The sequence below is a fragment of the Capricornis sumatraensis genome, chromosome 21 (assembly GCF_032405125.1).
Source record: "Capricornis sumatraensis isolate serow.1 chromosome 21, serow.2, whole genome shotgun sequence".
Lineage (NCBI taxonomy): Eukaryota > Metazoa > Chordata > Mammalia > Artiodactyla > Bovidae > Capricornis > Capricornis sumatraensis.
The window spans coordinates 38,285,069-38,299,748 of NC_091089.1; the positions used below are offsets into that span (position 1 = coordinate 38,285,069).

Consider the following 14,680-nt stretch of genomic DNA (forward strand, 5'->3'; position numbering starts at 1 on the left):
TTCTTTACCACTGAGCCACCTAGGAAACAGGGATATAACGTACAAGATAATAAATATAATTAACACTGCCTTATGTTATATATGAAAGCTATTAAGAGAGTAAATCCTAAGAGTTCTCATCAAGAAGAAAATTTTTTTCTACATCTTTAATTTTGTGTCTATATGAGATGATGTATTTTAACTAAACCTCTTATGGTAATCATTACTTCTTGTGATAATGATGTATGTAAGTCAAACCATTATGCTGTATATTTAAAACATACACAGTGCTGTATTCAATTATAACGCAGTAAAACTGACAGGAAAAAAGATATAATTCACTTACCACACAATTCCTTCATTTAAACTATACCCCCCAAATTATTTAAGTGATTTATTTTTAGCACCAAAAATATCAGTGACATTTTTGTCACTATCAGAAAATTAGCATAATGTCACAGTTATAAAAATGAATAATGATTTGAAGCATAATCCTTCATTAAACTATTTCCCCAATGTCACATCACATGGGCAAATCTTACTTTTGGTGACTAGCTTATCTATTCCTCTTATTTGCAAACTATGAAGGCACCTGTTATCACTCACATATTATTAACAGTATGTACAGTAGTTGGATTTTTTAAAAGATTTTTTTTTATGTGGACCATTTTTGAAGTCTTTATTGAATTCGTTACAGTATTGCTTCTGTTTTACGTTTTGGTTTTATGGCCACGAGATATGTGGGGTCTTAGCTCCCCAACCAGGCATTGAACCTGCATCCGCTGCATTGGAAGGCAAAACCTTAACTAATAGACCTCCAGGGAAGTCCCCAGTTGAATTTTTTTTTTTTTTCTTAATTTGCTTCAGTAGCTCTAGCCTTTCCCATGAAAATTCAAGGCAATCCATTTGTCTTTTTTTTTTTTTCCCTGAAAATCTCTCATAAATTATAAATGCTATACACTGGCTAAGTCTTTTCTGTACTTCCATATAGGACACATAAATCAGTATCTATATGAAGTTTCTCACTAATGAAAGGAGTTTATCTGGTTCCAGAACCAGGCAGTTTTATTGCATATTGAGTTTCCATGGTTCAGCCAAAAGTCTGAGGATAAAGACTTGCTGCAAAAAGTCTTGACTAGTTATTAACCAATTTCTCACTTAGTAAATAAATACAAAAGTTAGAAATAGCCACTGGTACAATCATTGTGGGTGCATATTCCTCCCATAGAATATTTGAACAAGGGACTTGCAGTTTACAGAGAAAGCTGGCCAGGAGTTTAGAAATATATCCAGAAACCTGAGCAAATTAGTGGAAAGACAGACTTGTTATTTCTATAAATATGCTAGAGTACATTTTGATTTTACACCTGAGGAACGAATTAAATTAAGTTTGTTTGTAAGGTTTGGGGTTAAGAAAATACTGTCAGTGAAGGATTTTTCTTAGGACTTCTTAATTAATTCATCTGCAAAGTAACCAGATCCCAGTCAAAGAAGATTTGAAGTTTTACAAAACTCAAGATAACTATCAAAGAGCTAGAACAGCTTTATCATCTCTAAATAAAGCCTCAGTGAAGCTGTATCCTGAGGAATCAAAATCTACATTTTTTAATTTTAAAAATATGTGTTTATTTATTTGTGCTGGGTCTTAGTAGCAGCACATGGGATCTTTAGTTGTGACATGTGGGATTTTTTTTTTTTTTTAAGTTGAGGCATGTGAACTCTTAGTCGCAGCATATGGGATCTGGTTCCCTTACCAAGGATCGAACCTGGGTCCCCTGCATTGGGAGTATGGAGTCTCAGCCACTGGACCAACAGAGAAGTCCAAAATTCTACATTTTAAAAGTAACTCTAATTGTAAGGTGATCAACTGTCCCAGGTGACCTGAGACAGAAGATTTCTCAGGCTAAAGGATTTCAGTGCTGTATCCAGTACAGTTTAGTTCAGTTCAGTGACTCATTCGTGTCCGACTCTTTTCAACCCCATGGACTGCAGCACGCTAGGCTTCCCTGTCCATCACCAACTCCTGGAACTTGCTGTATCCAGTACAGTCACAGGCAAACCAGGACAGTTGGTCACCCTACCCTATGGTCTGATATATATCATTAGGTAGAAAACCTGGATTTTTTCATGCCTCAAAAATCTACCCAGCTTGCCTGACTCTGTAAGCTTTTACTCATAATTGCCTATTGGTGCCAGGATCTGGAGACAATATTGTATAATTACTAGACAATCATCACTAATTGAAATATTCTGTGGCTTTCATGCTTTGTGTCTCATGCTGATAGCCCCACATGGATACTTCTATATCCATGTTCATTTTGCGTTAGACATTCAGCTACTCGACTGAACTCAGCAAAGCAAGACGACCAAAATTAACCTTTCCAGTGGGTTCTGTCTTGATTGTGCTATTATCATCTAAGTTAGATATGATATCAAGAAATGTATAAAAACAGTTCCGTGTGAAAGTAGATTGTAAACAGTTTGCCTGCCTTTCTGCTACCTTCCTACAAGTATTGTTAAATGCAGTGCATGTCCTGAAGTTGTGACTCACTTCCACAAGGATTTATTGAATGGTTTTCCTGGGCCAGGCCCTGTGCTGGGTTCTGGAACTCCAAGAATGAATGAGAGGGCTTCCCCGGGTGGTGCAGTGGATAAGAATCCACCCACCAATGCAGAGGACACAGGTCCAATCCCTGGTCTGGGAAGATTCTGCCTGCCTCAGAGCAACTAGTCCTGTGAGCCACAACTACTGAGCCCAAGCTCTGGAGCCCACAGCTTCTGAAGCCTGCATGCTTCGAGCCTGTGCTCCCCTACAAGAGAAGCCTGTGCACCCCAGTGAAGAGTAGCCCCCGCTTGCCACAACCAGAAAAAGCCTGGGTGCGCCAGCAAAGATCCAGCACAACCAAAAATAAACAAATGAATAAGAATGAATGAGAAATAGTTCTGCCTTCGGGAACATTCCATCTAATGGAAAGGGAAACATGCATTGGTTGCTTTTGATTTGCCATCGTCTTCCCCTGATCCATTCTCTTCCTCTCTCTGCCTCACTCCACAATTCAAGGATTGTTCTCTATTAGCTGCATCTCTGGGGTTGTCTGGCTCTGTGGATTCTGATTGAGTTCAGCCAGTGGGAGGTGCTATTTTGGCCTGAAGCTCTGGCCATTTCTCTGTGATGGTAACTCTGTCCTGCAAGCTTCCAGTGCTCACAGGGCTCCCATAACCAATCATCAGTTTCCTCACCTCCACTGACTTCTGTGACTAATCTCTTCATAAAGTTAGTCTCATGATTTCACCTGAGTGTGCCTTCTGTTTTCTGTGCAAACCCTGACTGATTCAACAGGTAAATAAACTGTTGAAATAAAGGAAGGTAAGTGAAGCAATAGAGGTATACACACAAGTAGAGTGGTGTGATACAGAAGGGCACGTTCAAGAGGGCCCAGAGAAAGGGAATAAGTAAGTGTTTCTTGATTTGAACCCTAAAGGTTCAGTAGTAAGTGGGAGAAAGACCTGGATGGGGCAATGTCTAGCATGGAGAGAAAACTAACTAGGGTATATTCATGCAACTGCTAGCCGGTTGGAGCACCAATATATGGAAGGAAGCAGAGGGAGATAACATGGACAGACAGACCAGGGTCAGGCAATGTAAGGATGCTAAGCAGTTCTGTTCATTACACACACACACACACTCTCTCTCTCTCTCTCTCTCTCTCTCTCTCTCTCTCTCTCTCTCTCTCTCTCTCTCTCTCTCTCTCTCTCTCTCTGCCAAACACTGTTGTAGGTACAATAAATAAAACAACAATCCATGCTCTTAGGAGATCTAAAACAGGGCAGCAGTAGAGATGCAGGAAGAGGGACAAACATTCAAAACACAGACAATTAAAAAGGAAGACAATACCCAGGACAGTGCAGATAAGTCCTAAATAATTTTTTTTTAATTTTAGTTTTGAAATAATTATAGTTTCACAGAAGTTTCCAAAAAACTGTATAGGATGTACCATGAACCCCTCAGTCAGCCTCCCCGTGTTTACATCTGATAATTATTATAGTACAATATAAAAGCCAAGGAGTTGTCATTAATATAATTCAGTGTCTTCAGTTCTCATCAGTTATACACACTCATGTGCATGTGTGTGTCTCTATGTAATTTTATCATATGTGTAACGTAGCCACACATATGAAACAAACTCAAAAACATCATGCTACCTCCTGAGAGCCCCCTCCATCTGCCATCCCTACCTCCTGAAAACTACTAGTCTGTTCTTCACCTATAACTGTGGTACCTCGTGAATGTTACATAAATGGAATCATGTGGTGTGGATCCTTTGGGGATTGACTTTTTTTCCATTCAGTATAATTTATTTACTTAGGGCTCATCCAAGTTGCATGCATCAATATTCTGCTCCTTTTTTTTTTTTTTTTTTTTTTGCTCAGTAGTATTCCATGTCATGGGTGTTCCAGTGTTTGTTCAACCCATTGAACCCACTCAAAGGCACATGGATAGTTTCCAGTTTGGGGTTATTATGAACAAAGCTGCTATGAACAACTGTGTACAACCTAGATGCTTTTTGAGTGAACGAATTTGAGAGAATAGATATGCTGTATAGAATAGACCAGCTGGAGGGGATGAAGCCAAGCATTATTAGTGAAAAATGAGCCCCAATGTATGTGCAGCCACCAAGCACTACAAAAAGGGTTTCTTTTGTTTCATCTGTGTATGTTACTATACATATGGAAGTGAAAGTCGCTCAGTCATGTCCGACTCTTTGCAACCCCACAGACTACACAGTCCATGGAATTCTCCAGCAGAATACTGGACTAGGTAACCTATCCCTTCTCCAGAAGATCTTCCCAATCCAGGGATCGAACCCATGTCTCCTGCATTGCAGGCAGAGTCTTTACCAACTAAGCTATCAGGGAAGCTCCCTATATACACTTTATTAATAATCAAATGGTATCTTTTAAATAAAACAATTTAAGATAAGCAAACCATGGGTTTAAAATTCTAAAGTAAAACTTGACAACATCTTTATATTGTCAAGACCCAACAGTGCTCAATAGAATCATTTTAAATATTCAAATAAATTTTAAATGGTCTTTGTTGTGGTTTGGCACTTTTAAAATTCTGATGTTTTACAAATTCTGTTTCGTTAGTTGTTCATGCTCCTGTTCTTTTCTTAACTATTTATTTATTTAGTTGTGCTTAGTCTTAGTTGCAGGATGTGGGGTTTTAGTTGTGGCATGCAAACAAAGCATGAGAACTCTTAATTGTGGGATGTGAGAATCTAGATTCCTGACCAGGAATTGAACCCTGGGCCCCCTGCACCCTGCATTGGGAGCACAGACTTAGCCACTGGACCACCAGGGAAGTCCTTCAAGCTCCTCTTCTGTAGCTATTATTATGAAGCCCAATTGCATCAGTGCTCTCCAAAGAGTTTTCAAATAAGTTCTAATTTGAAGAAAAGTGCATTCTACACATAGAAAGTTCAAAAATAAAAAGTGATGAAGGACACATTTCAGGATAACATGCATAACATTTTATATCACCTACTTCACAATAATTCCAAGATAGTTTCTTTTAACTTTTCTTCTGTTGTTTTAAAAGGGTATTTTAAAATAAATTTACACATAACCCAAAAATATTCCCTAGTCTTTTTGCCCTCCAGCATCACACTTTAATAGTCAAATAAGGATAATTCATCCTGGCAAGTCTGTTGCCTCCTTTGAGATGAAAATCTGGCAGTAACCCAAAGAGCATTCATAATGGCTCCCAAGCTATCCATAAGATCCATGTATAACTTCTTGGCCCAATTTTAATATTTTAGTTGTGTTGTCTTCTTCTTCCAAAAATTTACAGTCAGTACACAGGAAGAGTTCTTTTTTTTCCATATAGAAAAAGTTGAATTTGCTCAGGTAACAAGTCAAGTGATTTATTGTATTACTTATATGTTCCTGTTTGTACTGTATTATTTAAATTGTACTTGGGATTACTTTGGCAATTATGGATCAGAAGACGAGGCTGAAATGTACTATTCAATTGATACAATAATTTATTCCTGCACAGATCATTAGCATAGGATACATCTGTGCCTGCATGCTAGGTCGCCTCAGTCGTGTCCAACTCTTTGCGACCCTATGGACGGAAGCCTGCCAGGCTCCTCTCACCATGGGATTTTCCAAGTAAGAATACTGGAGTGGGTTGCCCTGCTCTCCTCCAGGGGTCTTTCCGAACCTGGGATTGAACCTGTGTCTCCTGTGGCTCCTGCATTGCAAGCGGATTCTTAACCACTAAGTCATGGGGGAAGCCCAGCATAGGCTACAGCTGTCCCCAAATAGCATGATATTTTGCCCATCCTGTTGCCTTGGAGATCAAGAACCAAATTAAAACTTATTTGCAAGGGTCATAATAATGTAGTCAGAATTTAAATAAAAACTTGCTTTTCAATTATGTATAATTTTGCTCATTTGTGCTGATGGTCTGCTGATCTCTACATGGTTTGTTGTTCAGTTGCTAAGTCCTGTCTGACTCTTTGTGACCCCATGGACTGCAGTACGGCAGGCTTCCTTGTCCTTCACCATCACCCAGAGTTAGCTCAAACTCATCTCCATTGAGTCAGTGATGCCATCCAACCATCTCATCCTCTGCCACCCTCTACATGCTTTAATTTATCACTAATAAAGTCTCTCGAGCCAGGCACTCACATGAGTTTTGACATTCCATGAACCCAGATACAATACATAGTCTGGCAGTCTGCTTGGGTTGGCTCCTGGATGGAACAAGAGAGTGAAGTCTGGGATAATTCCCAAACATCTGGATCTGGTGACAGGGAGCCCATGGTAAGGCGAGCTTGAGAAGAAAAAGCTGGATTAGGAATGGCTGAGTCTGAAATCCCAGTGGGCCACATGATTCAAGAGGCAGCCAGTAGAAGGCTGGCTATGAGTGGTTGAGATTCCGGGTCATATTAGCCAAACAAAGTGGCCTGACATTTTCCACAGGAAGAAAATCCTGGGAAATATAAACATGTAAGGCCAGGACAGAGGGAGAGGGACAGGAAAAAGACCAGGCAGGTTTCTAATGTTTGATAATGTGCCTGGCGCCCAGCTGGCACTCTGAAAATACTGTGAAAGTGATGAAGACAGAACTTGGCCATGGGGGCCTAGAGTGGGTTGGTTGGGCTCAGCCCATTCTTTGTTGTTGTTCAGTTGCTAAGTTGCGTCCGACTCTTTGTGACTCTATGGACTGTAGCACACCAGGCTCCTCTGTCTTCCACTGTCTCCTGGAGTTTGCTCAAATTCATGTCCATTGAGTCAGTAACGCCATCAGCTCTTTGCATCAAGCATTAAAGCTTCAGCTTTAGCATCAGTCCTTGCAATGAATATTCAGGGTTGATTTCCTTTAGGATTGACTGGTTTGATCTCCTTGCAGTCCTTGGGACTCTCAAGAGTCTTTTCCAGCACCGCAATTGGAAAGTATTAGTTCTTCAGCGCTCACATCTATACATGACTTTATGGTCCAACTCTCACATCCATACATGACTACTGGAAAAACCATAGTTAAATCTATATGGTGCTGGTCTGTACAGATAAGTTCTGATTTTATGATGAGGTTAAATGGGATGTAATTTCTTCACCTTATATTCAAGGTTCATGTTTTTCATGAAAGATTTTGAAATCAGGATTCAGTGTCTACTTTTGCTGCCTATGTAACATGAGCCTAAAATAACCTTTTTGATTTAGTCTGAATTTTTAAAAGAGGCTGTTGGTCAGCCTTCCAATTACATTGTGTTCTAAGTCTTGATAAATCATTTTCATTCATATTAACTAATTTGATCTGTTCAGCAACTCTATATGGGCGATAAAGTGGCTGTAATGTGTTATTTTACAGATTGACTCAAATTATGTTGAAGCTTGATGAGAATAAATAAATAAAAATCAAAGAAACTAAGACCTGGGAGTACCAATTGAGAATATTTCTTCCAATAATTTCTCATTTTTTAGATGAGGACACAGTGAAATCCAAAGCCCACAGTGGCGAGGATTTTGATGGTACCTAATTCCTTTTTTTTAACACTTTTTTTTAATGGCTAACTCTTATTTATTTACTTATGTTTGGCTGTGCTGGGTCTTCGTTGCTAAGCAGGCTTTCTCTAGTTGAGGCGAGCAGGGACTGCTCTCTAGCTGTGGTGGCTGGGCTCCTCATTGTAGTGGCTTCTCTCATTGTGGAGCATGGGCTCCAGGACAAGAAGACTTCAGTACTTGGGGCACCTGGGCTTAGTTGCTCCATGGCATGCGGAATCTCCCTGGACCAGGGATTGAACCTGTGTCCCCTGCATTCGAAGGTGGATTTACTACACATGCCAGTTGGAGGGTTGGTGGTCCTCACTAGTCTTCACCAGCTCTCTCCAACTGGACACAGCTGACTCCATGTCCCTGGAGAAAAACTTGGGCAAATATCTTACTGCTTAACCATTGGACCACCATGGAAGTCCCTGGAACCTGGTTCTTAAATTAGTGAACTTTATACTTCACCCAGGGAAGGTGATGGCACCCCACTCCAGAACTCTTGCCTGGACAATCCATGGATGGAGGAACCTAGTAGGCTGCAGTCAATGAGGTCGCTAAGAATCGGACATGACTGAGGGACTTCACTTTCTCTTTTCGATTTCATGAACTGGAGAAGGAAATGGCAACCCACTCCAGTGTTCTTGCCTGGAGAATACCAGGGACGGAGGAGCCTGGCGGGCTGCCATCTGTGGGGCTGCACAGAGTCAGACACGACTGAAGTGACTTGGTGGCGGCAGCAGCAGCAGCATACTTCACCACTTGTCCTCTCTGTTAGTGAGCTAGTTAACATTTGTCCACAAAGAGGGCAAATTTAAAAAAGATTATTTACACTCTACGTCTAAACTGTTGCTTTTTAATGTGAATTATATCTTTGTTTATTACATGAATGACTGAATAAGGGAAGATAAAGAAAGAAGAAAGCAAAGGAGGGAGGAAGGAAGGAAAAAAGAGAGGAAAGGAAAGAAAGAGAGCTAGTGAATTTAATTATTACTATTGTTGCTGAACCAAGTTCATTTCTCCTGACATTCACACAAGCCAAGCAGTCAAGTGAGAAGATGGGAGAACAACTCCCAGATCAGCCCCCTTTTGGGGTACAACAGGCTTGGGGTCCTTGGGGGATAAAAGATAAAGAAACAGGATGGTCTGAGGGGTGGTGAACCCAGGGGTCATGAGGAAAGGTGCTTTGAGAAAGGTGTGAGGATCATTACTATTCTGTGATGGCCTTGGCACATTAAAAAATGGAGGCATTTAGCATGACCCGGGGGTGGAATTTTTGGCCCTCTACCATCAAAAGGTCACCAACTGGACACTCATGCATGTCAGTTAGAGGGTTGGTGGTCCTAACTAGTCTTAACCAGCTCTCTCCAACTGGACACAGCTGACTCCAAGTCCCTGGGAAACAACTTGGGGAAACATCTTACTGCTTAGGCTGTGTGCTGCTTGGAGAACGTGCAAGTCTTAAAAAGACCTTGATTAGTGAAGGCAGGTGAAGTGGATTTAACTAATGATTACCCATGATTTCATTGTTGTTTAATCACTAAGTCATATTCAACTCTTTGCAACCCCATGGACTGTAGCTCTCCAGGTTCCTCTGTCCATGGATTGGGTTGCCATTTCCTTCTCCAGAGGATCTTCCTGACCCAGGGATCTAACCCACATTGCTGCATTGGCAGGCAGTTTGTTTACCACTGAGCCACCTGGGAAGCTCCATGGTTTCATTACAATCTACATAAATCATGTATTTGACTCTTCATGTTTTTGTCTTTTATTTTCTCTTAGGCATTCCCTTCTTGGGGTGTGTGGGATGTGTGTGTGTGTGTCTGCGTGTTCTACCAGAGTAACACTCCCTCCCAAGTAGGAGTATGTTGTATGACTCATGAGAGAATCCAAGTTGTGGGCAATGCGCTGACTTCACCCTCCTTCCTGTGCAAGACAGTAAAACCCCAGCTCATGCACAGGACCCACCCCTGCCAGGCTGCACGACTCCAGGGACCACTGGCATTGTATCCTGGATCTGGGCTCCACAGAGGAATCAGCATAGATGACACGGGCTTCTCGGCCTGCTGTCTGCCAAATAGGTACCCAAAGGGAAGCCCAGAAGTTGTCTGGCTGTGCCAGAGGCAGGGTGGGCCAGTCTAATCAGGGATGATACAGTAGCAGGTTCGTTACAGGCACACATGGAAGATGCTCTGTCCAAGCCTGACCTGTTCAAGTCCGTCTGTCTGACTCCTCCATTTTTCAGTGAATACCCTGTGCATCTTTTTGTTGTCCTTGATTAAGATTACCTTGCTTCTAGGTCTCCTTAGTTACCAAGCTTTGCATGCTGCGTGCTGAGTCGTTTCAATCATGTCTGACTCTTTGCAACCCTGTGGACTGTAGCCCACCAGGCTCCTCTGTCCATGGGATTCTCCAGGCAAGAATACTGGAGTGGGTTGCCATGCCCTCCTCCAGGCGATCTTCCCAACCCAGAGATCCAACCCACACCTCTTATGTTTCATGCCCTGGCAGGCAGGTTCTTTACCACTAGTGCCACCTGGGAAAGTTACCAACCTACTAGTTATTAATATAGTATTTTATGCCCCACTTAAATCTTGAACATAGTGATGTCATAATTATGAAAGTAACCAGATTTGCATGAAGTGTTGCCTAATCTTAAGAACAAAATAACAGCTGTGAAAACAGATGAAATAATTAGAGGAAGAAACTGTTTGGAAGCTTCAGGATATTTTAAAAGTAATTAGTACTAATAAGCAGTAAAGTTCTGTTTTCGGAAATTACACTTAAACGGGAAACATGGTGACTGCAGCCATGAAGTTAAAAGACGCTTACTCCTTGGAAGAAAAGCTATGACCAACCCAGACAGTATATTAAAAAGCAGAGGCATTACTTTGCCAGCAAAGGTCCATCTGGTCAAAACTATGGTTTTTCCAATGGTCATGTATGGATGTGAAAGTTGGACCATAAAGAAGGCTGGGCACTGAAGAATTGATGGTTTTGAGCTGTGGTATTAGAGAAGACTCTTGAGAGTCCCTTGGACTGCAAGGTGATCCAACCAGTCCATTCTGAAGGAGATCAGCCCTGGGATTTCTTTGGAGGGAATGATATTGAAGCTGAAACTCCAATACTTTGGCCACCTCATGTGAAGAGTTGACTCATTGGAAAAGACTCTGATGCTGGGAGGGATTAGGGGCAGGAGGAGAAGGGGACGACAGAGGATGAGATGGCTGGATGGCATCACAGACTCAATGGACATGAGTCTGAGTGAACTCCAGGAGTTGGCGATGGACAGGGAGGCCTGGAGTGCTGCGATTCATGGGGTCAGAAAGAGTCGGACATGACTGAGCAACTGAACTGAACTGAACTCATGCTGAAATTGAAGCTCCAATACTTTTTGGGCATCCAATGCAAAGAGCAAACTCATTGGAAAAGATCTTGATGCTGGGAAAGATTGAAGGTAGGAAGAGAAGGGGACGACAGAGGATGAGATGGTTGAATGGCATCATCAACTCGATTGACATGAGTTTGAGCAAGTTCCGGGAGCTGGTGATGGAAAGGGAAGCCTGGCTTGCTACAGTCCATGGGGTCGCAGAGTTGGACACGACTGAGCGACTGAACTGAACTGATGGAATACAGAGGAAAACAAACCTGCCACTAGAGAATGAGCCACCAGTCTTCCTAAACATTGGCTTCATTTTCAACAAAATGTGAGCTTGCTGGGACTTCCCTGGTGGTTGAGCGGTTAAGACTTCACTTTCAAATGCAGGGGGTACTGGTTTGATCCCTGGTCCAGGAGCTAAGATGCCACATGCCTTGAGGCCAAAACAACAACAAGAAAAAAAAACAACGGAAAAAGCATGTAGAGTCCAGCCATGACTTCAAGTGAGTCCAAATTTGGACAACAGAAAAGTAACAAGAAGGGTTCTCAGGGTCAGAGTTGGCAGTGATGCTGCACAATTTCCTAGGATTGACTTTCCCAGAATTGGACTCTTGTCTTCCTGAGAAAAAGACCCCAAGTGCTGCTTCTTCCTTTGGCCATGTGATCACCTCCCAGAATGAGACACATCTGTTTGTAGAGGTGGTTTAGATTTGCTCAAAAGTGACATGAGGCTTCTTAACATAATAATAGTTCAGATTTTGCTTTGAGCTGATCTGTTTTCTAGCAGAGTTAAGAGGTTTTCAACTAATACAGAGTATTGCCAGATAGTCAAGACAGCTAAGGGCTTCCCAAGGGGTAAAGAACCTGCCTGCCAGTGCAGGAGACTTGGGTTCAGTCGCTTGGTCAGGAAGATCCCTGGTGTAGGAAATGGCAACCCACTCCAGTATTCTTGCCTAGAGAATCCCCATGGACAGAGGAGCCTGGCAGGCTACAGTCCATGGGGTCACAAAGAGCCGGACATGACTGAACCGACCTAGCACACGCACAAGACAGCTAAATGAGATGTGGACAAGACTTCTGGTGTATCTTATAATTCCCCATCCCCGTGTCCAAGGGGATAATTTCTGCTCCAGACTGCAGGTTGCTCAGACACAACGATCAACTTCTAAGGGCCCCAAAAGGCAGGCGAGTCAGTTTAGAACAGTCAGTGTGATGTGCTGGAAAGTATTGAGCATCAATAAGTAGTGATCAATAAGTCCAATCAATAAGCATCAATAAATTGAATCCCTCCAAACTTGGAAAAGGGACCCCAAGATAATCTTGAGATTTCAGTAGCCAGAGACCCAGACTATAGTAGCTGCTATGGTGACTCTCTAATCATTTTTAGAAGAATCATTTGCTGAATTTTTAGCTCAGCTAATCAATTAGTATATTGTAGTGAAATACTCACCTATTACACTCTTTGTATGCTAGATGTTATCGTTTCATCTAGTTAAAATGTTTGCATATATTTTTTTTAATGCCAAACAACTATGTAAATAATCTTCAGAATGTTTTTTAAATTAATTTTATTGGAGTATAGTTGTTTTACAATGCCGTGTTAGTTTCTGACGTACAGCAAAGAGAATCACTTACATGTATACATATACCCACTCTTTTTTAGATTCTGTTCCCATATAGGTCATCACAGAGTATGGAGTAGAGTTCCCTGTGCAATGCAGTAGGTCCTTATTAGTTATCTCAAAATGTTTTATCTAAGCATTTTCTTACTCTTTTTCATATTGTTCCTTACATTTCCAACAAAGAAATTTGTTTGACCTGTATACAAAGAGGTGTGTGTGTGTGTGTGTGTGTGTGTGTGTGTGTGCGCGCGTGCACATACATGTGTGCTCAGTCATGTCTGACTCTTTGAAACGTCAAGGACTGTAGCCTGCCAGGCTCCACTGTCCATGGAATTTTCCAGGCAAGAATACTGGAGTGGGTAGCCATTTCCTCCTCCAGAGGACTTTCTCAACCCAAGAATGGAACCAGCGTCTCCTGCATTGGCAGGCGGATTCTTTACCACTGAACCACCTGGGAAGCCTGTGTAAGAAGATATATAGAAAAAATTTCAAATTAAAAAAATATTTCTAAGGCTTTAATGAGTCTTATCAAATATATCTGTGTATGCTTGTTTTGGCAGCACAGATACAAACACTGGGACAATACAGAGGCCTGGCCCCTGTACAAGGATGACACCCAAATGTATGAAGAATTCCATATTAAAAAAAAAATTGTGTAAAATAAAGTAGCTCAAGATCACTGTTTCTGATCGTGTAGACAGCCCGCCCTCTAGTGTTTCTTTCAAAACCCTACCACATTCTAAACCATACTCTTAATCTCACAATGTTAGGTTAATAGGATTAAGAGCTGTGTCATCAAATTAATAGAACAAGGTTAAATCCCTGACACAGACAAACATTAAATCAGAGGAAAGTGAAGGTCCTTACAGAAGCTGGTGGCAACCTCACTGGGGAGAGCCTGCAAAATTAGTGGTAAATATGTTAAAATTTTATTTGGTAAATAGGGTCTTGATCCCTGGGAGAAGGGAATGGCTCCTGACTCCAGTATTCCTGCCTGGAGAATCCTTTGGGCAGAGGAACCTGGTGGGCTACAGTCCACGGGGTCACAAAGCGTTGTACACAAATGAGCGACCAACACTAAACTGAAAGGGTCTTAACAAAAAGAGAAGAATTAGCTGAAATGATAATTCTAGATGTAAAATATGATAGCTTTGTAACTACTAGTATTTTAAAAAGACATTCCAAATGTAGATTAAATAATATAGGGTTGGTTTTTTATTCCAAAATAACAAATATATATAAAAAATATAAATATCCTTTTTGGGGGGAGTTAAGATAATCTAGAGATATAACTGTGAAAGCATATGTTTTTTATTGGGAATGTTTACAGCTAATTATATAAAAGGAAATATATTATCTGAGAAGAAAAAAATTTGTGTGTGATTTATTTATCTGATGGCTTTTATAAGATATATGAGAAAAATCTTGCTTTCATAAAAAAAATAAGAAGTTAAACATCTAGTTTAAAAATTACTTATGGTCTCAGAATTTTGGAGAAAAAACAATCCCCTCTGACATAGCTAGTTCTGTGTTTGGGGTTGTTTACTGTTGACAAGGAAATAAAATGAAGTTTGGATTCTATGGGGCTGGGATCCATACTTTTGGTTGCCGTAAATTTCAAATGCTTCAGATGAAGACCTTA

General features: G+C 41.1%; 1 pseudogene; it reads left to right on the top strand.

Moving 5' to 3' along the window:
* The first annotated feature begins 13,582 nt into the window (after positions 1–13,582).
* On the top strand, positions 13,583–13,682 carry LOC138097776 (U6 spliceosomal RNA; annotated as a pseudogene).
* Positions 13,683–14,680: the final 998 nt, after the last annotated feature.